This window comes from Cervus elaphus, chromosome 4, assembly GCF_910594005.1.
Source record: "Cervus elaphus chromosome 4, mCerEla1.1, whole genome shotgun sequence".
Classification (NCBI taxonomy): Eukaryota; Metazoa; Chordata; class Mammalia; order Artiodactyla; family Cervidae; genus Cervus; species Cervus elaphus.
Genome location: NC_057818.1, coordinates 44,694,064 through 44,718,565, shown reverse-complemented (window position 1 = coordinate 44,718,565; position 24,502 = coordinate 44,694,064). Strand labels below are relative to the sequence as shown.

General features: G+C 37.8%; 1 long non-coding RNA gene across 1 annotated transcript in view; it reads left to right on the top strand.

The window, feature by feature from the left end:
• LOC122691976 overlaps positions 1–24,502 on the top strand; it is a 214,722-nt gene that overhangs the window by 137,116 nt on the left and 53,104 nt on the right. Inside the window, exons 2-3 of the long non-coding RNA XR_006340551.1 lie at positions 14,239–14,295; positions 14,875–14,944. This is a non-coding gene — a long non-coding RNA (uncharacterized LOC122691976). The remainder of the gene's footprint in view (positions 1–14,238; positions 14,296–14,874; positions 14,945–24,502) is intronic.

Sequence of the window (24,502 nt, the reverse complement as noted above, 5' to 3'; positions counted from 1 at the left end):
AGATTTGTATACATAGAAGGCATTTGCAGGTAGCATAGTGTAAATTAGATCAGTTCTCATTTTAGGATCTGACATTCTTTTGTTTGTTAAGTCACTCTTCCACCTGCTTTTCACCTCCCAAAAGTTTATTGTTTGTTCTATTATGATTTATTTTCTTTGGGATTATGTCTCCTTTTCTTGAGAAAATAACTTTATTATAATTTTACTGAGGTTTTCAGAGTAAAGGATGCATATGTTCAAATTATCATTTTAACAGACTCTTGAAGAGAAATAACTTTGTTTATTTTTAACAAAGATACATACTCATTATTTTAACAAATCCAGCAATACAGAAAAGTACAAAGAAACAAGTAAAAGTCAATGAATACTCTACCATGCAGAAATTATTTTAATAATTTTATTAAAGTTCATTCCATTTCACAATATATGCATATATACACAAATACAAGAGTAGAAGGGTCATTTGTTGTTGTGATTGGGTTATAAAAGTTCTTTGTATATTCTAGATATGAATCCCTTATCATATATATAATTTACAGATATTTTTTCCCATTGTTGGTTTATCTTTTTACTTCCCTAGTGGTGTCCTTTGAAGATATGTTATTAATTTTGATAAAGCCCAGTTTATTTATTTTTTCCTTTTGTTGTTTGTGCTTTTGATGCATGTCCGAGAAACCATTGCTTAGGGTCATGAAAATTTACACCTATATTTTCTTCTAAGAGTTTCATGGTTTTAGCTCTTAAATGTAGGTCTTTGACCCATTTTGAGTCAACTTTTTTGCTATGATGTGAGGTAGGGGTTTCACTTCATTCTTTTGCATGTGACTATTCAGTTGTCCCTAGAACAATTTGTTGAGTCTATTCCTCTCCTATTAGACTGTCTTGGCACCCTTTGAAAATAAATTCACTTTAGATGTGAGGATTTTGATCTATATGTCTACTCTTATGCCAATAACCCCCTGCCTCCCCCCCACCCCCATCTTGTTTACCATTCCATTGTTATTTTGGATCCCTTGCATTTCTGCATGAATTTTAGGATTAGCTTATCAATTTCTACAAAGAATCCAGCAAGAATTTTGATGAGGATAGCATTGAATCTGTAGACCAGTTCAGGAAGTGTTGCTATCTTAATATAGTAAATATTAAACTTATTAACATTTATATATAAAACCTAAATATTAAGTCTTCCAATCCAAAAACATGGGATGGTTTTCCATTTATTTTGATATTTTTGTATTTCTTTCAACAATGATTTGTAGTTTTCAGAGTATAGTTTTGTACTTTTTTGTTAAATTTCTTAAGTATGTTCTTCTTTTTTGATGGTATTGTGAATAGAATATTTTTTAAAGATTTCATTTTTTGATTGTTGCTCAAGTATAAAAGTACAATTGAATTTGTATATTGATCATGTATTTCATAACCTTACTGAACTCATTTATTACTTCCAATAGTTTTATGGTAGATTACTTGGGATTTTCCATATAAAATCATGTCATCTACAAATAAGGCTTATTTTCTTCCTTTCCAATCTGAATGCCTTGTATTTCATTTTCTTTTCTGATGTCCTTGGCTAGAACTTCTTGTATAATGTTGACTAGAAATGGTGACAGTGGACATCCTTCCCAGTGTTGGGGGAAGTCTTTCACAATTAAGCATGATGGTTGCTTAAAAAGTTTTTTTTGTGGATGCCTTTTTATCAAACATAGGAGGTTCCCTTGTGTTCTGAATTTGTAGAGAGATTTTTCAATAAATAGATGGTTAATTTTGTCAACTGCTTTTTTATATCAGTTGAAAATTTTATTTATATGGTGATTATGTAGTTTTTCTTTTTTAGGTGGTTAAAATGGTAGATTACATTGATTGATTTTCAAATGTTGAACCAGACTTGCATGCCCAGGATAAACCCACTTGATTGTGGTGTTATTATTCTTTTAATATACTTTATATATCTTATTTATAATGTATTTCATTGTAATAATTCATTGCTAATATTTTATTAAAGATTTTTGTGTCTGTATCCATGAAGGGTACTGGTTTATAACTTCCATTTCTTATATTGTCTTTGTTAGATTTTGCTATCTGGGTAACGCTGGTTCTCATGAGTTGAAAAATGTTCCTTCTTCTATGTATTGGAAAAGATTATGAAGAATTAGCACAATTTCTTCTTTGAATCTTCGGTAAAATTCACCAGTGAAGCCATCTGAGTTTCCTTTTCCTAGAAAAAAAATTAAATTAGGCATTCAATTTCTTTAATACTTATAAGACTATTCAGAATTTTTGTTTAACCTAGAGTCAGCTTTGATAATTTGTGTTTTTCAAAATTGGCAGATTTTATCTAAGTTATTGAATTTCTGCATGTAGAGTTATTCACAGTACCCCTATGTTATCATTTTAATGTCTGTAGGATCTGTAGTGACATCCCCTGTTTCATTCCTAATATTGGTAATTTATATCTTTTTTATTTCTTGGTATATCTTGCTAGAGATTTATCAATTTTATTGATTGTTTCAAAGAGCAGCTTTGATTTCATTGATTTTGTTTACTGTTCTTCTCTTTTCAATTTCATTGATTTCTACCCTAACTTTATTATTTCCTTTCTGCTATTTGATTTGCTTTTTTCTTTGCTCTTCTAATTTATTATTATTTTTTAATTATTTATTTTATTTTTGGTTGCACTGGGTCTTCGTTGCTTTGTGAGGGCTTTCTCTAGTTGTGGCAAGCAGGGGCTTCACTTCATTGCAGTGTGCAGGCTACTCATTGCAGTGGCTTCTCTTATTTCAGAGCACAGGCTCTAGATGCTTGGGCTTCAGTAGTTCTGGCACATGGGCTTAGCTGTACCAGGCACATGAGGTCTTCTTGGATGACGGATTGAACTCATGCCCACTGCGTTGGCAGGCAGATTATTATCCACTGCGCTACCAGGGAAGTCCCTCTTCTAATTTCCTGAAGATAAGATTAGATTAGTGATCTAAGAACTTTCTTTTCTAACATAAGCATTTAATGCTATGTTTTCCTCTGCTGCTGCTGCTGCTAAGTCACTTCAGTCATGTCCGACTCTGTGTGACCCCATTGACAACAGCCCACCAGGCTCCCCCGTCCCTGGGATTCTCCAGGCAAGAATACTGGAGTGGGTTGCCATTTCCTTCTCCAATGCATGAAAGTGAAAAATGAAAGTGAAGTTGCTTAGTCGTGTCTGAGCACTGCTTTACCTGCACTTCACAAATTTTGAAATGTTTACTTTCATTTTCTTCCAGTTCAAAATATTTTCTAATTTCCCTTATGATTTTCCCTTTGATTCATGGATTACTGGGAGAAGGCAATGGCAACCCACTCCAGTACTCTTGCCTGGAAAATCCCATGGATGGAGGAGCCTGGTAGGTGCAATCCATGGGGTCGTGAAGAGTCAGACACGACTGAGACATTCTGTTGTTAGCTGCTTACACATTTAGGATTATTATGCTTTAAGTTGATCCTTTAATCATTATGCAATGTCTCTTATTATTTAAGGTAATTTTTTGGTCTAAAATATACTTTGTCTAATATAATTGTTGCCATTCCAAGTCTTCATTTGATTATTGCATTATGGTATATATTTTTCCATCCTTATACTTTCAATCTACCAGTATTATTATATTTAAAGTGAATTGCTTGTAAACAACATTTAGCTTGATCATTTTTATTCATTCTAAATATCTTTTAATTGGTTTATTTAGACTGTTTACATTTAATATAATCATTGATATATTTTAATAGGCCTATCATTTTGTTGTGTTCTATTTCTATTTTGTTTCCTGTTTACCTTTTCTTGCCTTCTTTTGAGCTATTTTTAAAATTTTTATTTATTTATTTATTTTTATTATTAGATCTATTACTAGATCTATTTATTTGCTCTTATTATTAGATCTATTACTAGATATTTGTTGCTGTGAGTGGGCTTTCTCTAGTTGCAGTGTTGGGCTTCTCATTGCAGTGATTTCTTTTGTTGTAGAGCACTGACTCTAGGGTACCTGGACTTTAGTAGTTGTAGCCCATGGGCTCAGTAGTTGCAACTCATGGGCTCTAGAGCATGGACTGTGTGATTGTGGTTCACAGGCTTAGTTGCCCAGTGGCATGTGGAATCTTCCCAGAGCAGGGATCAAACCCATGTCCCCTGCATTGGCAAATGGATTCTTAACCACTGGACCACCAGGGAAGTCCTCTTTCAGGTTATTTAAACATTTAAAAAAAGCTTACATTGACAATTGTAAGAAATAATGGCAATCCTTTGCTCAGTTTGCTTCAGTTCAGTTCAGTTCAGTCTCTCAGTCGTGCCTGACTCCTTGCGACCCCATGAACTGCAGCACACCAGGCCTCCCTGTCCATCACCAACTCCCAGAGTTTACTCATACTCATGTCCATCAAGTCGGTGATGCCATCCAGCCATCTCATCCTCTGTCATCCCCTTCTCCTCCTGCCCCCAATCCCTCCCAGCATCAGGATCTTTTCGAATGAGTCAACTCTTCGCATGAGGTGGCCAAAGTATTAGAATTTCAGCTTCAACATCAGTCCCTCCAATGAACACCCAGGACTGATCTCCTTTAGGATGGACTGGTTGGATCTCCTTGCAGTCCAAGGGACTCTCAAGAGACTTCTCCAACACCACAGTTCAAAAGCATCAATTTTTCGGCGCTCAGCTTTCTTCACAGTCCAACTCTCACATCCATACATGACCAGTGGAAAAACCATAGCCTTGACTAGACGGACCTTTGTTGGCAAACTAATGTCTCTGCTTTTTAATATGCTATCTGGGTCTGTTTGCTTAGTTTCCTCTAATTATAAACTTTTGCAAAACTATAATATTAAATCAGGATATGGACATTAATACAGTCTTATTCAGATTCCCTGTTTTACTTGTATTCATTTGTGTGTGTATTAAGTTCTATATAATTTAATCACTTTTTTATGTTTTTGTATCTACCACCCCAGTCAGGGGTCCCTTGGTCTCTTACATTATAAGCATATTCACCTTCCTTCAGCTCCCTATGCCCTAACTCTTGGCAACCACAGTCTTTCCTGTCTTTCTAAAATTTTCTATCTTAAAATGTTATTTAAATGGAATTGTATAGCATATAACCTTTAGTATTGATCTTTTTCACCCAGCATAATTTTCTGGAGATTCATTTACATTGTTGCATGGTTAATAGTTTGTTCCTTATTATTGCTGGATAATAATTCATGGCATATTGGTACCACAGGTTGTTTAACAATTCACCTGTTGAAGAACATTCTAGGACAATCCCAGTTTTTTACTATTACAAATAAATTTGCTATGGATACTTATGTAATGTTTACATTTTTTAGTATTCAATATTAGTTTATCTTTTTTTGTATGATATCACTTAGAATGGTTTCATTGCTCTGAGGATTACAAAAGACAGAGTTAACTTTTCATTCTACTTAGAATCAGGTAGAATGTAGAAACTTACCATCATGTAGGGCCTATTATCCTTATCCCCTTTATTTTATGGTTGTCTTATTAATTATTTAGTGCAACTTATTTAATATGACTTATTATAGTTGTTTAGTTCAGTTCAGTTCAGTTGAGCAGTCGTGTCTGACTCTGCAACCTCATGGACCACAGCACGCCAGGCCTCCCTGTCTATCACCAACTCCCGGAGTTTACTCAAACTCATGTCCATTGAGTAAGTGATGCCATCCAACCATCTTATCCTCTGCCATCCCCTTCTCCTCCTGCCTTCAATCTTTCCTAGCATGAGGGTCTTTTCAAATGAGTCAGCTCTTCGCATCAGGTGGCCAAAGTATTGGAGTTTCAGCTTCAACATCAGTTCTTCCAATGAACATTCAGGACTGATCTCCTTTAGGATGGACTGGGTGGATCTTCTTGCAGTCCTAGGGACTCTCAAGAGTCTTCTCCAATACCACAGTTCAGAAGCATCAATTCGTCAGCACTCATCTTTCTTTATAGTCCAACTCTCACATCCATACATGACTGCTGGAAAAACCATAGCCTTGACTAGATGGACTTTCATTGGCAAAGTAGTATCTCTGCTTTTTAATGTGCTGTCTAGGTTGGTCATAACTTTTCTTCCAAAGAGTAAGTGTCTTTTAATTTCATGGCTACAGTTACCATCTGCAGTGATTTTGGAGCCCCTAAAAATAAAGTCAACCACTGTTTCCACTATCTGTTTGCCATGAAGTGATGGGACCGGATGCCATGGTCTTAGTTTTCTCAATGTTGAGCTTTAAGCCAACTTTTTCACTCTCCTCTTTCACTTTCATCAAGAGGCTCTTTAGTTCTTCTTCACTTTCTGCTCTAAGGGTGGTATCATCTGCATATCTGAGGTTGTTGATATATTATAGTTGTATTAAACCTTTATCTACCCAGTTGGCTTCAGGCTACAAGTTCCAACCAGATCTATGGGTTATGGTTCCAATGTCAATTTTATTTGCAGAGCCTTTGCAGTGCTATTGGATCTATCCCAGGTAGGTTCCACTAGCAGTCAGTCTGGGATTTGGGCTGTGGCTTATCCTGTTCCCCTCAAAAAGTCTATGGTAGGTACTTTAGGACTAGATCCACACACACACAGTCCAGAGATTTGTCCAGGAGTTCATAAATGGTTTTATGGGGTCACTTTTCCCAGCTTCTGCCTCTTCATACTCTCTCAGATACTTTCATATTTCCTAGGTATCCTCTTTTTATTCCTCTTGGTCAGAAAGCTGAAGCTTTATTTATCCTGCCCGTCTGTGCACTGGGCTGGGAGTGTGAGGAAATGGAGAACAAAAAGGGGATGATGTTTCTCCCATTTACTCTGAGCATTAGCAGACCCCTTTCCTGCTCTTCAAACCAGAGCAAGGACTGTGTTCTGCCCAATCCAGGTTTCAGCTGTGTTGCCTCCAGGCTGGGGAAAAATGTGATTTGGTGACTTTGAATTATGTCTCTCCCCCAGTCTATCATTTTCATTTGAGTCCTCAAATAGCTGATTCATTCATTCTGTCTACAGTTTACAACTGCATTCAGTGGGAGAGACAGGGTGGAGTGTACTTTTTCCTTCTTACTTCATCCATTTTGTCTTTCAAACATTTGTTGACATTTGACACATCCATCTATAGGTGTTTCTTTTTAGTTCTCTTTGTCTTCATGAACTTGTGTTTTTGTTCTTTACCTAAGCTCTTTATAACTCTGGTGAAGTCTTAAATTAAGAAAAAGAGGAGATGGTCAATCTTCTTTGTTTTATGGATTCTAACAAAATTGTGTTCTATGCAAACTTTGACTGTTTTTTTCTTGCTTTCTCTGTTAGTATTAGTTGCTGTTTTAGTTCCATTTCAAGCTCTTACTGTTGTTGTTGTTTTGTTTTCTTTTATAACAGGTAACAGAGGCATCTATTAGAAAGTTGGGAGAATTAATTGGAAATCTGCTCTTTTGGTTTTTTTCCAGCTGGTTAGAATAGAGCCTCCCTCTAATTGTAGAATATGAATATATATGATATATGAAATATATATATGATAAATAAGACATTCAGATTTTCCCCTTTCTTTATGTTAACCAAAGAAAAACATTTTAACTTGTTCATTGTTATTGGTTAGTCACTAAGTCATGTGAGACTCTGTGACCCCATGAATTATAGCACGATAGCTTCCCTGTCCTTCGCTATCTCCCTGAGTTTGCTCAAATTCATGTCCATTGAGTCAGTGATGCCATCCAACCATTTCATCCCCTGTCACCCGCCTTCTCCTCTTGCCCTCAATCTTTCCCAGTATCAGTCTTTTCCAAACTATGACAATAAAAGCCCTTTACATCTCTATATTGCTGTCATATCTTAACATTAATTCTTTAGTTAGATTTGATAATTACAGGTTTGCATCAATATCTACCATGTTTTTTGAGAAGAATTATTTTTATTTCACTTTCTTTGGGATTTTGCTGCCTGTCTTTACTAATTAAGTACCAAAGTGTCCTCAGAATTGTGAAACCTTTGCTGAGAGAAATATCTATTCTAGTTTAGTTGGTTTTTTATTATATTCAACCTTCATTGTTCCTTTTATTTTAAGATTGTCATAAGCATAGACCTTTAACTTTATGTGATAAAGGAGAAACTGGGGTTTGAAACTAGATTTTATCCATAGATACACTGCTTTTAACTTTCACTTTTTTATTAACGAAGTTAATGTGAAAGCAAAGTGTTTTCTGTTGCCAATTTAACTTCTTTAATTAAAAATGAAAGTTATAAGGTAATAGTGCCATGGGTGAAGTTCTAATTTTATCAGAATGGGGAAAATGGGTTTAAAATTGAAATGGTTGATATGGTGGTGAGTATAGTACAGCATCAGGAGTTTTGACACTTTATTTAATGGAAAAAGGATACCAATGCCTTAAACTCTTCTAGTATTAACTTTAAAAAAAATTATAAAACTATAAGAGGCATGACTATGAGAAAAGCACTGATGAAAGCCGAGGGTGCCCTGGGAAGGTGCGAGTTTGAAAGATTAAAGCATGAATACGCGAGGTTTCAAACTGTAAAAGAATGTGTATCCTGTGCCTAAATGAGGTCAGGCAAAGCAGAATTCCTCCTCACTTTTACCAACCTCATAAAGTTGACAAGTGTCTGAAACAAACAGTCATTCTGGAATGTGCTGAACCTGACTGTAGCAAAATCCCTGTGAGAAAGTCATGGTCTACAGTCTTTGTGCCAGTGGGAGTGGCTTGAGGAGTTAGTTAATTATCTTGACTACAAAATAAGGTATTCAGGAAAGTATTTTTATTTATGGAGAATCTTAAGATCCCCCTCTCTAATTTCCATTTATATCAGAAAGTATGTTTTCAAACAATAGTTTCGCATTCATGAGGACCTCAGCCTATTGAGATTAGTGTATCTGTCATGCCTCTGCAGTTCCCTCAGTAGAATTTCTAATATTTTGTAGAATTATGTTCCCTGCCCTCCACCCACAGAAAAGCCCAATGTCGTACCAGACACATCACTTTACAAAATATTAATAGATTTTCCCCAGTATCAGTATTATACACAGAGGTATTTCAGGCATACCGCATGTTACATCTACAAAGACTTTAACATAAAAATGTCCTTGGCTCAGGACTCACAGTAAAAGTGTAATAGTAAAGCTAAATTAATTTCACGGTAATTTATCATCCCTAAAATTTAAAGTGGGAGAAGGCGAAGGGTCTTTCAGTCAAGTACCTGCCCCGTGTCTTCTGACAAGAACTGAAAACTGAGATTTAGTGAAAACAAACTAAAAGCTGGTAAATCTGGGTAAATTTATAAGGAATTTTTTTCCCCGTAAGTCCACGTACTTGACAAAGCCAAAAGACATTGAGTCCCAACAGCACTGATAGTTTCAGAAGATTCAGTTTTTACATGAGCAGCTGTGGCTGATGGACGGGACCTCTTGAAAGCAGCAGGCATGTTAGAATGGCTGTCCTGGGTGAGCGGGACGGCTACATCCCACTGGCCTTCAGAGCTCAGAAAGCTGGGGATACCCTGTTCCCTCCCACATCAGACCTCTGCCCAGCCAGCTGTGTGACCAGGAAGAGGCCATGGGGCCCCTGTCCTAGCTTCATGAGGCCGAGGGGACCATACATATCAGCAGCCATTGCATGGGTTTCTCCATAAGCATCTCCAGCCTTCCCAAAGCTTCCCTCAGCTTCTGCTCTATTATTTCATAGATGGATCCAGGAGGGAATTTTTCCTCTTTACAGCCCCTTCTCGGGATGGCTGTAAAATTATCTCCAACTGTTTCACCTGGAAATCTCCAAGAGGACATGCAGCTCCTGTTGACATCCCGTTGTGTTTTCAGTAGCTTTGCAGATTTGTCTGTGGCATGTTTTCCAGTCCTGTGCTTTTCTTCATTCTCCCCAAGTGATTCATTAGTATGTTTCCTATTGTAGAGGGTTATCATTAATATACAAATTAATAGTCAAGGAAGTATCCAAATTTAGGGCAGCGATTTTTTAATATATATATAGGAAATTGGGTTAGTTGCTTTCTTTCCTAACAAAACCTCATTTTGCTGGATTTTTAGTTTTTAAAATTTTTCTTGAAATAGCTTTATTGTCTTCATGTGTTTATAAAGTGAAATACATACTCTCTGCAAAAGCTTAAGAAAATCCTATAAATACAAAGAGGTTAACAAAGACTACCTATAATTTCATTTCCTGGAGATGGCCTCTCTTCCCACTTGATTTAAATCCTTCTGGTCCTTTTTAGGGAACTAGAAATCTAGTTGTCTATATGTGTGTGGTGCATAACTACCCTCTCTCCTTAGAACACTTCCAACTCCCTTGTCCCTCCTGTTTGCTCAGTAACACCCAAACTTGGTCCTACTTTAATTTTATGACCAAAAACCTCAAGGGGACCCTTAGCACAGCTCAGCAATGTGAGTCCACTTCCCCAGTTGGTTCACCCTCCCACTCTCTAAGACCACTGTTTTATGCTGCCTTTTCTTTCTCCCAATCTTTAAAACCCTTTCCTTCCCTCTCATCAGATGATGACCTTGTTTCTTATTTCAAAGAGAAAAACAGAAGCAATACAGTGAAAGCTGTCTCATTGCCCAGCCATCAGCTCACACCCACCAGCCTTCTGGCCACTGTTCCCACTCGGACTCTCCTCTTGCTGTGAGCAACCCCCATACAAGCTCTGCATCCCATCCCTTCTCCTAGTCAGTCGTTTTGCTTCTGACGGGGTTTGACCATTCCTTCGTTCTTCCACTCATCAGTTTTCCTCTCAACTCCTTCATTCCCAGTAGCACAGAAGCGTGCTGTGCACTCAACCATCTTAAAAACATGTCCTAATGTCTGCATCACCCACAACCACATTTCTCTGCTTGCCTTTATGGTAGAATTTCTCAAGAGCTGGTAGACCATTTTCACTTTATATTGACTTTATTTTCTTATTTTTGGTATTCCTGATGCTTTGGTGTTTGGGGTCTTGATCTTTGGGAAACTGCCCCTCCTGGAGCTAGGTAATTCCTGGAATTAGCAAAGGACTGCCCTGCAAGCATCTTTGATATACAAACTAACAAGCTCACACCCCAACCATCTCCTGTATCAAACTCTCACACACCAAACCAGTATTTCCCCTGCCCTAAGTCACCCCAAGGCCAGGTACTGGACAACTAGGGGCCATTCCTTTAGCCCACAGCCTGCTGAAGTGATCCAGACAAGATAATCATAAACTTAAACCTACCTACTGTGCCTCATCTATTCCTTCCTTTGGAAATCCCAGTAAAGTTTCTGCTCTGGACCACGCTCTTCTCTCCCCTTCTGCCTCCTAGCTGACCTTGGTTCTTTCCCATGTGGCCCTGAAGGGTATGCCAGGTCTCCCATTTCTGGGGATTCTACTGGATTCACCCCCCCCCCCCCCCGCTTTCTCTGTGAAGCAGGAAGAGAGTTGCACTGAGTATGAGCGAGGACATTCCTTGGGCTGACCACTACAAGTGAAAGTGAAAGTCGCTCAGTCACGTCCATCTCTCTGCAACCCCATGGACTGTACCTGGAATTCTCCAGGCCAGAATACCGGAGTGGGTAGCCTTTCCTTTCTCCAGGGGATCTTCCCAACCCACGAATTGAACCGGGGTCTCCTGCATTGCAGGTGGATTCTTTACCAGCTGAGCCACAAGGGAAGCCCATTTCTGGGGATCTGTAGGTATAAACTTCTTCATTCGTGACAGTCATTTCCATGTTTGTGAAATGGAAATACTTTACCAGATCTGATTCAAACAAATCCTGGGTACAAACTTTAGAATACACTTCTGCCTGGGTTTTCTGTTTAAATGACTGTAATCAGATGTTTGTCCCCAGCATTCCTCTGAAACAGATCTTAGAACACCTGCTTCTTGCCATACTCAGTGGTTAATTCTTGGTCCTCCTATTACATGAGCTTCTAGCAGATTTGATAGATTCTTATCATCTCCTTTTTACTTCTCTAAAAATATTTATTAACTTATTTGCCTGCATTGAATCTTAGTTGTGGCATGAGGGGTCTTAGTTGTGGTGCCTGGGGGCTTCTCTTTTGTGGTGGTAGGCAGGCTCAGTAGTTGCAGCAGTCTGATTCAATTGCCCCAGGGATGTGGGATCTTAGTTCCGTGAACAGGGATCAAACCTGTGTCGCCTGCGTTGGAGGGCAGATTCTCAACCACTGGACCACCAGGGCAAGTCTGTCAGTTGTCTTATCTTTAGCCATTACCTCCCCGCTGCATCCCTGTCACCTATATACAACTTCCTACTTGATGCTGTCTCCTGGTTCTCTGATACAGCAGACTTTGTGTGTCCCAAAACATACTCTTGAGTTACTCCTTATACTTGCCTGATTTCCCCATTTCCGGATATAACACCACCATTCACCTAGTTCCTCACTCCAAAAAAACTAGGAAATATGTGGTTTTTGTTTTCTGCCTTCATTTGTTTCTCCCCACTAGCCCTCTTTTTCCCTTTTATTTCTCTTCCTACCAGTTTCATACAACAAAGCAAGGAGGCTTTGGTGATGGCAGGAAGGAGGGAGCGATGAGACAAGCCCCCTGATCTTGTTTGGCAGATCTTGTTGTTACTGGGATTACGGCAGCTCAACGGTAAAGAATCCTCCTGAAATGCAGGAGACGCAGGTCCTGTCCCTGGGTCATGAAGATACCCTGGAGGAGAAAATGGCAATCCACTCCAATAATCTTGCCTGGAAAATTCCATGGATAGAGGAGCCTGGCAGTCTATAGTTCGTGGGGTTGCAAAGAGTTGGACATGACTAAAGCACGCATACACCTCGTTGTAACTGGGAGAATCTGGTGCAGCTTGTCTAAAGAAGGAAAAGCAGGCGGTTTCTACATCAGAAGCTGCATGAACAGCTGTGTGCTTGATGGGGAGGGTCCAACCACTGCAGCCAGGACTGAGACGGGCAGCAGTCATGGAGCAGCTAGGGCTCCTCTCTTGGGAGAGAGGGTAGTAGTTTAGTTGCTCAGTTGTGTCCGACTCTTGCAACTCAGACTGTAACCTGCCAGGCTCCTCTGTCCATGGGATTCTCCAGGCAAGAATATTGGAGTAGGTTGCCATTTCCTTCTCCAGGGGATCTTCCTGACCGAAGAATCAAACCCAGATCTCCTGCATTGCAGGCAGATTTTTTTCTGACTGAGCTACGAGGAAAGCTCAGACTGGGAGAGAAGGGGTTGCCCATTAGTCCAGCATCAGGAGGCTCTTTCTGTAAACGGTAATGCTGTCTCTCCCCTCCCATCACAACTCCTCATTGGTGTCAGTGTCCAAATTCAGGTCCCTCTGATGGTCTCTGCCACTGTTCTCTGTTTAAATGGGTGTATTTTAGCTTTAGCATGTCATTCTTTTCCTTTATAAAAACATCTCTTTATTTATTTGGCTGCACCTGGTCTTAGTTGTTGCATGTGGGATCTAGTTTTCTGACCAGGGACCAAACCTGGGCTCCCTGCATGGGACTGTGGAGTCTTACCCACTGACTGGACCACCAGGGAGGACCTTAGCATGTCATTCTTCATTCTGTCCTTTTCAACTGTTTTGCCAATAAATATTGGATTAGGACCAGGCATATTTTTTTTCTTTTGGAATTTCAAATCAAATATTTAAAATTTTTATTTGCTTCTTCACTTTAAGCCCCAAGTATGTCAGCACATGCTAACCAGCATGGAAGGAGGGAATTTTGCCTTATGTTGCTGGCACTTTCCTGTGATAGATGTGCAAAGATCTGTTAGCAATTAAGGATTGATTTCATTGTCCAAGAGATTTGGGGACTGAAAGCTTGGCATCACAGGCTATTTTGGGATCCAGGAAGTAGGACATGTGCATTTCACATACTTCTTTATCTCCTGTGTCGTAGCTACTTCTCCATCAGATGAGTTGGGCTTCCTGGAAATAAAAGATTTTGGGGCATAATTATATAGAGGGTCTAATTAATGTGGAAGGACTTGGTGTACAGCATTTTGAATACCTAAAAAAGAATGGAAACTTATTTTGAAACTTAAGAGTGAGCAATATTATAAGTAAAGTGGGTTGATTTTTTTTAAACCTACAGTAGATTTTATTTAAAACTGAATACTTAACAGCTAATTGGGTAAGCCTAAAGGCTTGAAATTACACGTCTATGAATTTAGGCCTTGCGTTTTTGACACCTTGGATCCTCTTCTCCCTCCTTTGCTGTTTTTAACTTACTGCAACAGATGAGGGGCTCTTAAACCATCTGTTAACCTTTCTTTCTCCTTTTTTTAACCATGTAGAGTCGCTCAAGGCAAGAAGACCCAGAGACAGCAAGACTGAAACAAAAAGCAAAGGAGGTAGGCATGGCTCGAGATCATTGGGTTTGACATTTCAAGGCTTTTGCCTATTAATTTTTTATGCCCTGCTACTTGTATATCGTTAATAAAAATCTGACGAAAAACTTTTTAGGATGTATTTGTTGCTTTGGCTTTGATCTTAATGTTTGCAAACTAATACATTAATACATGTGAAGCCTTAAGGAGTTTTTCTAAGAGAATATTTCCATACATTATGTTTTCATTTCCATTTTAGGTAGCTGAGCCTCTGTGGGGTTGTTGATGGTGGTGGCAGTCGATTTTGGTTGGGAAATGTATTTCTTTGCCTGCCATTAAATGTGACTTTTGAAGCATGTGAAACCTTGTCATCAATATTTTACCTAAATTCACTTCAGTAAGGTCCCACACTTCTAAGAAGTGTTGCCACTTCAAATTCTTCATTTTGGAAAGATGTGTGAAACTCCATTTGATTATTTGTAATAGTAAAACTCATCCCAAATCATCTAATCACAGGGCTTGCTGTCTGGTTATTAAAATTTCACTTAGGTTAGGCTACAGAGATCAGCTCAACTGAATGTCATTATCTTTGCTCTCTTTAAGGTGCCTGTTTCCTAGAAGTGGCAGCTGTGCCTGACTAATTGAGTTGCAGTAAACCCAGTTGTCCAGAAACGTAAGTCACGCCAACTAAAACATGTCATCTTGTTCCTTACAATATGTACATGTCCCCCAATGCAAAATGTAGTCATGGCATGACAAAATGTCCACCAAAAACTTCTAAAGAGTATTTGAGATTCAAGGATCCAATGAATAACTAGATCACGTTTGAAATTTTATTTTATGAAAATAAGTAGATAGGAAACTTGAATGATTACTCATTGGAAAAGGATTGCTCACCCCATTTTGAATGCCTTGCAGTGACACATGGGTGAATGGGCTGTTGAAATGGCCCTTAAGTTGTGTTTTACTCAAAAGTGACTGTGAAATTCTTTGAATATTTATGATTTATGCTGAGTATCATAAAACCTTTCAGATTTTTATCCTTGTAAGTAATGTTTGAAATGTCTATCATATTCTGATTTCTGAGTGGTTAATTATTCAGGTAAATGTTAAGTACCTTTTTCTAAGAGGAGAAGGAATGGGAAAAAGCATACTGCACAGGAAAGCAAAATTAATTCACCATGGTGATCAGTAAGATAACCACTGATCAGGGTCATCGTTACAGAAATTTTTTTTACTATTGTTCCCCAAAAGATAAAATCGTTAACAACCATGGTTGTTTTTTAGATCCACTAGAGGGAGTAATGTTGTACAGATAGGTACTTTTAAAAAGATCTGTTTGTCATTGAGTTGGTAAATAAATTTGTGGTAATAGTATTATCAAAATTTAACAGCCGTGATATTTTAAGTCTCTTTTTATTTGCGAATGTTGCTAGGTGGTTGATTTAAACCCAAAACCAGCTTTTCGGTGACAGAGAGGAATGCTCTATACTTTCACACGTTTGTCCTACTTCTTTCTCTCCCTTCTAATGTAATTCCTTAATTTTCTAATTCTGCTTACTGTCCTGAGGCAATTTTGATATGCAAATAAGCTTTAGCATTAAGAAAATCAGAAGCTTTTGAAATTCTGACTTTCATTTTTTGAGAGATTGTGTGTTTGGTATGGAAGCCCCACAACAGGGAATAAATGATTACCATTTCATTTCTACTGTGGCTTTCAAGAGCATGTCTCTGTTCCTGGATCTCCTGGTGGTCTGCCTGACCAGTGCTTTGGCTTGGTGGGTAAATGACACCCTCCCAGATAGAAGATGTCATCTGGTCTTCTCTTTTCCATGAAGTGATAATAATAAGAAGCTTCAAATGTAATGCTTTATTTTCCAAAACTTACAGAATTTAAAGTAATTAACACACAATGTTTTACAAATGTTTAGAAGTACTGAAGGGCTTGCAATGGAAGTATAACACTGGGCTCATCTTCCGTTCCTTTCATACCACTCCTCAGAAATTTACATACATTGAAACGCACACTTGAAAGCCTTCAAGTAAATTGGTTTTGATTAATTGGTCCAGTTGTGTAACTACCACCACACTCAAGGTCCAGGTCATTTCTGTCATTTCAGAAAATGCCCTCCTGCCCCTTCTTGTCAAAAAAAAATTTTTTTTAATTTGTCTTTATTGTATTTTTATTTGGTTAAATGTTTTCCAGTGTGTTTTTATATATATATAGTATTTTTCTTTGGTTAAATGTTTTCCAGTGTGTTTATATATATATATATACACACATATATATATATATATAAATTATTATTATTATTTTTTTTAGCTGTGCTGGATCTTCATTACAATCCATGGGCTTCTCTAGTTTCGACTCACGGGCTTAGTTGCCTCATGGCGTGTGGGACCTTAGTTCCTGGACCAAGGATCAAACTTGTGTCGCTGTATCGAAAGGCAGATTCTTAACCACTGGACCACCAGGGAAGCCCCAAAATTAATTCACCATAGTGGCTGTTAAAATGACCACTGATTAGAGTGATTGCTATAGAAATTTCTTTTACTATTATTTCAAAAAAGGTGAAATAGTTATAAATGTGGTTATATTTTAAATCCACTAGAGGGAGTAATGAAGTTCAATTTAGCAGTTTTTAAAAAAATTTTATCTTTTACGTTTTTCACATCATTTCTAAGAAATCATTGCCTAACCATGGTCACTAATAATTACTCCTCTGTTTTCTTCTAAGAGTTTTGTAGTTTTAATTTTATGTTAGGTCTTGATGTATTCTGAGTTACATTTTATGTATGGTGTGAGGCAATTGTCCAGATACAACCTTTTGCATATGGCTCTCCAGCTGTCCCAGCACCATTTGTTGAAAAGACTGTTCTTTTCCCCACTGAATTGTCTTGGTAGCCTTGTCGAAAATCACTTGGCCATGAATGTAAGGGCTTATTTCTGGAGTCTCGATTCTCTTCCTTTGACCTAAATGTCTATCCTTATGCCAGTACTGCACTGTCTTGATTTATGGTAGCTGTGTAATAAGTTTTGAAATTGAGATGTGTAAGTTCTCCAACTTTGTTCTTCTTTTTCCAGATTATTTTAGCAATTTTGTGTCATTTTGCATTTCCATGTGAATTTTAGAGCAGCTCGTCAATTTCTGCCAAAAAAAAAAAAAAGCCCAGCTGGGACTTTTGATAGGGATTATATTGAGGCAGATCAGTTGGCAGAAAATTGCCATGTTAACAATATTGTTTCCCAATCCATGAAGATGTAATTGTCTCTCTGTTTGTTTAGATCTACTTTAATTTCTTTCAATAATGTTTTATAGTTTCAGAGTATGTTTTACACTTCTTTTGTTAAATTTATTTCTAAGTCTTTTATTCTTTTTGATACTATTATGAATGGAACTGCTGTCTTAATTTCACTCAGATGTTCATTGCTGGCACTTAGAAGTGCAATTGATTCTTGTTTGTTGATATCTTCTATCTTGCTAACTTGCTGTACTCATTATTAAGTTGTAGTCTTCTTTTTTCTTTAAACTTGATTTCATAAGGTTTTCTATATACTTAGATTATATTTTCAATCTGGATGCCTTTTATTTCATTTTCTTGCCTTATTTCCCTGTCTGGAACCTTCAGTATAGTGTTGAATGAAAATGTTAGGAGTACACATTTTGTCTTGTTCTCAGTTTTAGGAGGAAAGCATTCTGATTTTTGGTAAAAAAAAAAAAAAAAAGTTTAATTTTGATGAAGTGCATGTTATAAATTTTTTTTATTTTATAGCTAGTGCTTTTTGTGTTCTTAGAGATCTTTGCCTATATTTGTCCTGCACCCCAATTCCAATGTTGGTTGGCAGTGTTTCCCACACCAACAAGCAGTGTGCCTTCACCAACTGATGTCTTACACTCAACTCAATTCTGACGCTATCTGGAGATAGGGTCAGATTACACAGCTTAATCCCACAAGGCTGCCCTCCACTTCAGGTGCCACTGCAAGTTCAGATTGTTAACCTGTGCTTCTAATTGACCAAACCAGCTACAGACAGAAGGTTCCCACAACCCTATCCTTAGGTTTGATTCATTTGTTAAAAGAGTGGCTCACAGAACTCAGAAAACCCATTTATTCTCTAGAGTACTGGTAAACCACTTCAGTATTCTTGCCTTGAGAACCCCATGAATAGTATGAAAAGGCAAAAAGACATGCCATGAAAATATGAACTCCCCAGGTTGGTAGGTGTCCAATATTCTGCTGGAGAAGAGCAGAGAAATAGCTCCAGAAGGAAAGAAGAGGCTGAGCCAAAGTGAAAACAACGCCAAATTGTGGATGTGTCTGGTGGTGGAAGTAAAGTCTGATGCTGTAAAGAACAATACTGCATAGGAACCTGGAATGTTATGTCCATGAATCAAGGTAAATTTGAAGTGGTCAAACAGGAGATGGCAAGAATGAACTTTGACATTTTAGGAATCAGTGAACTAAAATGGATTGGAATGGGTGAATTTAGTTCAAGTGACCATTATATCTACTACTGTGGGCAAGATTTTCCTTGCTCTCTAGAGAAGTTTTGTGGTTTATCTTAGAAGTTTATGTCTATGATCCATTTCAAATTAATTTTTTGTGTAGTTGTTGATTTCTGCCTTTATTTTTGTCATTTCTGCTTTATGAACCTTGAAGCTCTGTTATTAGGTACATACACATTTAGGATAATTATATCTTCCTGATGATGAATTGCTCCTTTATAATTATGAAATTTTCCATTTATTCTCTAGAAATACTCTTTGTCTTGAAGTCTGCTTTTCTGACATTAAAATAACCATTGAAGCATTCTTATGCTTACTGTTTACATGATATATATGTTCCCACACTTTTGCTTTCAATCAGACTTTATTTTGTATTTAAAGTGCATCTTTTATTGGTAGCATATAGTGAATATGGCTTTTATATGTAGTCTGACATTCTTTGCTGTTTAATTGAAATAAATACTACATTTATATTTAGTGCAGTTATCGGTGTGGTTTGATTTTAAGTCCACTGCCTCGTGATTTGTTTTTTATTTTCTTCTTTTGGCCTTCATACTTCCTTTTACAATATCTTACCTTCTTTTGGAGTAATTTAATGTTTTTGTATGTTATTTCTTCTATCAATTTTTGAATTGCATCTATTTTTATTATATATTAGTGGCTGTTCTAAGGCTAACAATATGTATCCTTGATGTATCAAAGCCTGTTTAGAATTACATTGTACTATTGTTCACATCTACCGATTCTCATTTCACACCTTATACTACTTCCCACATCACAGTTTATACTTCACAAATTCAATAACCTTAAAATGGAATCATTCTATGTATTCACTCTCTCACCCCATCTTTTATGCTACTGTTGTTAAATCTTTTATTTCTATATATCTTATAAGTCCCAAGTGGCTCAGACGATAAAGCGTCTGCCTGCAATGCAGGAGACCTGGGTTCAATCCCTGGGTTGGGAAGATCCCCTGAAGAAGGAAATGGCAACCCATTCCAGTACTCTTGCCTGGACAATTCCATGGATGGAGGAGCCTGGTAGGCTATAGTCCATGGGGTCACAAAGAGTTGGACACGACTGAGCGACTTAACTATAAGTCCCACCTTACAGTGCTTATTATTTTGCTTTAAACAGTCAGTTTTTAAAGTAAATGTGGGAAGAAAAAAGTTTTATATGTTTACAAAGTTATTTACCATTTCTAGTGTTTATTCTTTCCTGTAAATTCAAGTTCCCATTGGGTATCACTTTCCTTTATTCTGAAGAACTTCCTTTAGCATTTTCTTGTATTAAAAGTCTAATGACAAATTCTTTTAGCTTTGATTCATCTGAAAATATTTTTATTTCATCTCATTTTGGGAGATTATTTTCATTAAATATAGAATTCAGTGTTGACAGCATTTTTCTTCATGTTTTCATCTTTAGAAATGTAATTCCATTGTCAGCTGGCAGCATTAGTTCCAATGAGGCATCAGTGAACAGTGTTAATTTTTCAAGGATTTTCTGCTCCTCACCCCGTCCTTCTGGAACTTCAATCACATATGCTTGACCAATTAATATTATTTCAGAGTTCATCGAGACTTTGTTCTTTGGAAAGCCTAAGTGTTGACCAAATTCCTCTAAACTTGGGAGGATGCTAAGCCCAAACTGTCTTCCTTGCAGTAGATGAAAGCTGAAATCTCTTCTCTTTCAGCAGCTGCTTTTCAACAGGCTTCTTAGAGTTTCCCTGCATATTTGCAGTTCAGGGTGAGCTAAGGTTTTGAGGGGAGTTTATACACAAATTTGGTGACTCCCCATCCTGTGGTTCCTTTTTTCCCCCACATGACTTTTTCCCTGTCAATTTTTGGCTTCTCCGGCTGCTTCAGATTCTAACACTTCAAGTCAACTCAGACTCTGTTTCAGTTCAAGCTGTTCCACCCCATAGAGACTAGGGAGTGCCTTTGGGGAAAATTAATAAGAACATAGATCTTACCCAGTACAATTCCCTTATTTCAAAGCTTGAATCCTTAGCTCTTTATGCCTGTTTCAGGTCACTTTCTAGTGCCTTCAAACAGTTTTTCAAACATTTTGTTCAGAGTTTATAATTATTATCTACAGAAGGGGTAGTCTGATACAATACAGTCTTTCATAGTTTAAACCACAATTTCACAGCAATCATGTTTAACCATTTCTAGTATAAGGTCTTTTGCAGTTATTTCCATGCTTAAAAATACTATGCTTATGTCTGAATACCTCAACTTTAGAATTAGCTGGTGGATTTTTGCTGTGTTAGATGAAATTTAACTTAATTTATGTGTCTTTCACCTCCATACCAGTATTGTTCAGTCATACCAATATAGTTACATTTAATTGTTACCCATGTAACTTAATTTTTTTTTAAGTTCAGTATGTGTTTATTTGGCTTTACATTCTCTTATTTTTTTTTTAAATAACCTTCTTAAACCTGTATTTCTTATTCATCAACTCTGGAAAGTATCTTAATTATCCACATAGTAATATAAGGATATTAGCACTTTTAACTTTCCTTCTCTCATTTTTTTGCCCTTCCACCCCCACTTCTGTATGCTGTGCCTTCATTTTTGCGTTGCCAAGCATAATAACATTTAATTTCTATCACATAAACACAATTATGGCTTTTGTAACTTGCCTATGGCTTGATTCAACATTTATGAATGCGGCAAATATTTATTGTGGACCTACCATGAGCTGGCCCCTGTCCTTGGTCCTGGGAAAACAGAAGTAAATGCAGTAGTGAAGAAAAATTCCTGCCTTTGTGGAACATACTTTCTAGTGGGGGGTCAGGTGGAGACAGAAAATAAACAAGATAAAGAAGTAAAATATTTAGTATGATTATTGTGCTTAGAAGAAAAATGAAGCTAAGAAAGGGTACAAGGTGTGCGTGTGTTTACATCTGTGTACACATACCTGTGTGTTTTGTAATTTAGGTAGAATAGTTAGATAAGCTCTCTAAAAGGTGATATTTGAGTAAAGCTCTGAAGGAAGTAAGGGGGTAATCCATGTGGATATTGGGGGAAAGAGTTGTAGGCAGTAAGTACATGTACATTATAAAGAGTAAGTATTGTTTGCCATAGAACTAAGAAGGTACTATGACAACATTCCTTCCCAGTGCTTCCAGGGACCCCACTCTTTGTTACTCACAGAAGAATTCAAAATTCAATAGAATTTGTTCTTGTGCTTGGCTAATTGCTCATAGTCACATCATGTTTTCCTTTACATTTTATTTATTTATTTAGATGCACTGGGTCTTAGTTACAGCATGCCAACTCTTAGTTGTGGCAAGTGAGATCTAGTTCCCTGACAGGGGTTGAGCTTGGGCCCCCTGCATTAAGAGCATGGAGTCTTAGCCACTGGACTACCAGGGGAGTGTCCTACATGATATTTGGATCATACTTTTGGATCATACTTTTCTTGTGTATTTCCCCTACCACCTTTGCTGTTACCTTTCTTTATTCTTGATAAAGAAGAAATCTATTTTATTCATTATATGTACCTTCCAGTTACATAATAATAACATACAGTTATTTTCTCCATTACTTAGAACTGCAATTCTTTTTTCATATCTATTGACTTCTGCTCAAATCTGCTCTGGTTTTACATCATTTTGTTATAACTCTGTGATGCTGTTGTTAGTTTTTCCTAGAGTTTTCTAGGTATCTTTCCCCTTATTTACCTTGCATTCTGTGAATTTTTAAGATTCTCAGTTATAAAGTCCTGTCATATATGCCTATGGAATCCCCCCACATCTTTTCCTGGTCACCTTTCTTCCAAAGCCTGATCTCTTCCTAGTCCAGATAGGGCTACTGGCATCTTCAGCTGCTGTGTAGTTGACATTCTGGCACCTCCCTGTCCTCCCAGTTCCATGTCTTCTTCTGTATCAGACCCCTAAACACAGAATTAACTCCTTAAGTGACTTCTTCAGAAGAGGTATATGGGAGGGAAACTCTTGAGTGTTTGCATGTTTGAAAAGTGCTTTTGTTCTGTCCTCAAATTTGATTGATAATTTGGCTAGGTATAGAATTCTAGATCTAAATATCTCTCAGCAGTTTGAAGGTTCTGCTCTATTGTCTTCAAGTGTCTAGTGTCGCAGATGAGAAATATAATGTAAGTTTGATTCTGGTTTTTTTTTTTTTTTAAATAGTTAACTCTTTGTTTCTTTCAGGAGTCTTTTCAAATCTTTCTTCTTGGTATTCTGAAATTTAACAGGGATATATTTATGTTGTCTTTTACACTCAGCTTGCTGAAACTTTGAGAGACCCTCTTACCTTAAAGGCCCACATTATGTCCATATGCTCAAGGGCAGAATGAACACCTGACTGGTGGCTTTTTTCCATTTGGATTTGAGTAGGCAGATGGCAGATCATTCAGAATACAGATCCTTTAATTAAGCTCCTTATTTCCAGCCCCATTGCTGACTCTGTGGGTGTGAAATTTGACCTGTCTGAGTCTAGAACCTCTTACAGCTGATTTCCTACCCACAGCTCTAGGCCTCCTACCTATGTTCAAATAGCAACTTTCTCTGCCCTGCCTCCCCAGCTAACTCACATTGTCCATCCCTTTCAACCAAACCTTTGGCCCACCAGTGGCTCCCCCCCTGTTCTCTGCATAGTATGGATGAGAAATAAAGGGTGGATATTTATATATACCATAGTAGTATAGTATGAATGAGTGAATCGTTTCTATTTGCCTACTATCTTTCCTTGGGGACTCAGGAGGAAGAGTATGTCATATGTCTTCCATTTACACTCCTTACCCTCTTCTATCCTGACCTTTGTTCCAGGTGGCTGACCTGTAGAGATACATTGACTACCATCCTTGCCTTCTGTGTCTGATTGGATCCAGCTAATGGGGACCCTAGCAGAGGATTAGAGGAAGGAAAGAATGAGGCCATGGTATTTATTCCTTCAGCTCTCTCTCTGTGAAGTTGTCCCAGGCTGAGCCCCCTATTAAAAGTCACAGCTTTTCCCAGGTGGCTGTCTTCACATAGGCCTGTGGTTCCTCTGGCTCCTCTGGCCTCTGTAGTAGCCTTGCTTCTTCAGGCAGATATTGCAAAGGATCCTTCTTTCTGACCCTAGGGCACCACCCATCCTTTATGGGTTTCCCTACACCCCACCCACAACTTTGTAAATAATCTCTCTATTAAACTCTTTTTGATTGATCCCCTTTAAATATTGTTTTATTTCCCAATGGGACTCTCTATAATACAAAAAGAACATAAGTCCTATCTGCCTGGCCCACTATATTGGGTCAGGGAATCTCAGGTAGTTTTAAAAGCATATAACTTGGTGCTTTCCTGGTGGTCCAGTGTTTAGGACTCTGCACTTCCACTACAAGGGGCACAGGTTTTACCACTGGTTGGGGATCCCAAGTGTCACATAGCGCAGCCAATAAATAAATAAAAGCATTTAACTTTTCCATGTATACTGTTTCTATTTATTAATTGCAACCTAACTAAGACTTTTGGATTTCCCTGGTGGCTCAGTGGTAAAGAATCTGCTTGCCAAAGCAGGAGTTGTGGCTTCGATCCCTGGGTTGGGAAGATCCCCTGGAAAAGTAAATGGTAACCCAGTCCAGTATTCTTGCCTGGGAAATCCCATGAACAGAGGAGCCTGGCAGGTTACAGCCCATGGGGTCGTAAAACAGCCAACACAACTTAACAACAACAACTGCTAAGACTTTAAGGTCCTAATCCTCTATTACCATTC